Consider the following 1,924-nt stretch of genomic DNA (forward strand, 5'->3'; position numbering starts at 1 on the left):
AGAACCCAGGAGTCCTGGCTCCCAGCCCCCGCCTGCTTTAACCCACCAGACCCCACTCCCCTCCCAGAGCTGGGCACAGAACCCAGGAGTCCTGGCTCCCAGCCCCACAGTGAAGAGTTAACGAATTCTATGTCCCACAGCCCGAGCGTGGCGGGGTGGGGGTTGGTCCAGGGGGACTTTGCCCTCGGGCAGGGTGCAGTGACCCATGGAGACGCAGCGCCAGAAAGCGCCTGGCAGGGCTGTTCCCATTGCTGGGGCCCCTGCTGGGGATGCTGGTGCCCCCCCCCCGGGGCCCAGCAGGGTCACAGGGGAGGGAACTGGCCCCATGGTGCCACTGACTGGGAGCCCCCACCGCTCAGTTGCCCTGTCTAGGGCCAGCGCATCCACCCCTAGAGACAGTGAGGTCCCCCAGCACCCGGGGGTGCCATGCTGCAGGGCACTGGGCAGGGGGCACAGCAGGGGGTGCTGTGCTGCAGGTAGCCAGGTGCCAGGCTTTGCAGGGGGCTCCATGCTGTGGGGTTGGGGGCTCAGAAGGGGGAGCAGGGCAGGGGCTGAGGAGGGGGTTGTTTTGTTCCCATACTCGGCGTTAGCCCCAAAGCCCCAGCATGTCGCTGTGTTCCTGGCAGCACCATCCCATTTAGTTGACTGATTCCCAGCCCCCCTGCTCTAACCACAAACCCCTCCCCCCCCCAGCGCCGAGCTGGGATAGAACCCAGGAGTCCTGGGGGTGGGAGGGGGCTCTATGGGGACATGGGTGTGCGGCTGAATCTGGCCCATGCCCAGTGCAGGGCTGAAGGGCTCTGCCCCGAGCCCAGTGCTTGGTAGCCAGGGGGCCATCTGGGCTGGGGCTGCGGATGATGTGCTGGGACAGACAGGGAAGGGGCGCAGGATGGGTTTTTTGATCTCCTCACACCTGGCCTGGGAGGATCGGCTCCTACACTCCCCCCTCCCCCAGCAGCCCAGCCCAGGTGGGGGAAGGGAGCTGCCAGCCTACACCTGGGGAAGGAGAACCAGCGGTTCAGGGCGGGGGGTCCACCACAGGACAAGTGCTACTTTCTGAAATGTACAGATGGGGAAACTGAGGCACAGAGAGGGGCAATCGGAGCTGGGGATAGAACCCGGAGTCCTGGCTCCCCACCACCCACCCCACAATGTAAGGGGACAACACAAAGGCATTTATATCTTCAACTGCACTGAAATAATACAATGGCAACACACTTATTCAACAGTCCTAGTGTCACACAACCAGCCTGTGTGTGTGTAAGGTCACCCTGAGGGGTCACGGGGACACACTGGGGCTGTATGTTTGTGTACAGTCATCCTGGGGTCACACAACAGGATTCTCTCTGTGTGTGTAGTTGCCCTGGGGTCACACAATGGGGTTGTGTGTGTGTACATTTACCCGGGGAGCTTAGAGGGGTTGTATGTGTGTTGCCCTGGGAGGGGGTCACACAATGGGGCTGTGTGTGTGTGTGTGTGTGTGTGTGTGTGTGCGCGCGCGTATGCGTGCAGTCACCCTAGGGTCACACAATAGGGCTGTGTGTGTATGTAAAGTAGCCATAGGGTCACATAACTGGGCAGTGTGTGTGTACAGTCATCCTGGGGTCACACAACAGAACTCTGTGTGTGTACACTTGCCAGGGGGCACAGTGGGGCTGGATGTATGTGTACAGTCACCCTGGGGGGTCACACATTGGGGCTGTGTGTGTGTGTGTGTGTGTATGTTCAGTCACCCTAGGGTCACACCACAGGGATGTGTGTGTGTGTGTGTGTGTGTATACAGTCACCCTGGGGGGGTCACACAGTGGGGCTGTGTGTGTGTGTGTGTATGTACAGTCACCCTAGGGTCACACCACGTGTGTGTGTGTGTGTGTGTGTGTGTGTGTACAGTCACCCTAGGGTCACACAACTGGGCGTTGTGTGT

At 60.5% G+C, this 1,924-nt stretch overlaps 1 protein-coding gene across 1 annotated transcript in view; it reads right to left on the reverse strand.

Annotated features, from left to right (window-relative positions):
- HPN (hepsin) overlaps window positions 1-1,924 on the reverse strand; it is a 34,511-nt gene that overhangs the window by 21,199 nt on the left and 11,388 nt on the right. The gene's annotated exons all lie outside the window — the stretch shown is intronic.

Source organism: Terrapene carolina, unplaced genomic scaffold, assembly GCF_002925995.2.
Source record: "Terrapene carolina triunguis isolate 2854851 unplaced genomic scaffold, T_m_triunguis-2.0 Scaffold461, whole genome shotgun sequence".
In the NCBI taxonomy this organism is placed as follows: domain Eukaryota; kingdom Metazoa; phylum Chordata; order Testudines; family Emydidae; genus Terrapene; species Terrapene triunguis.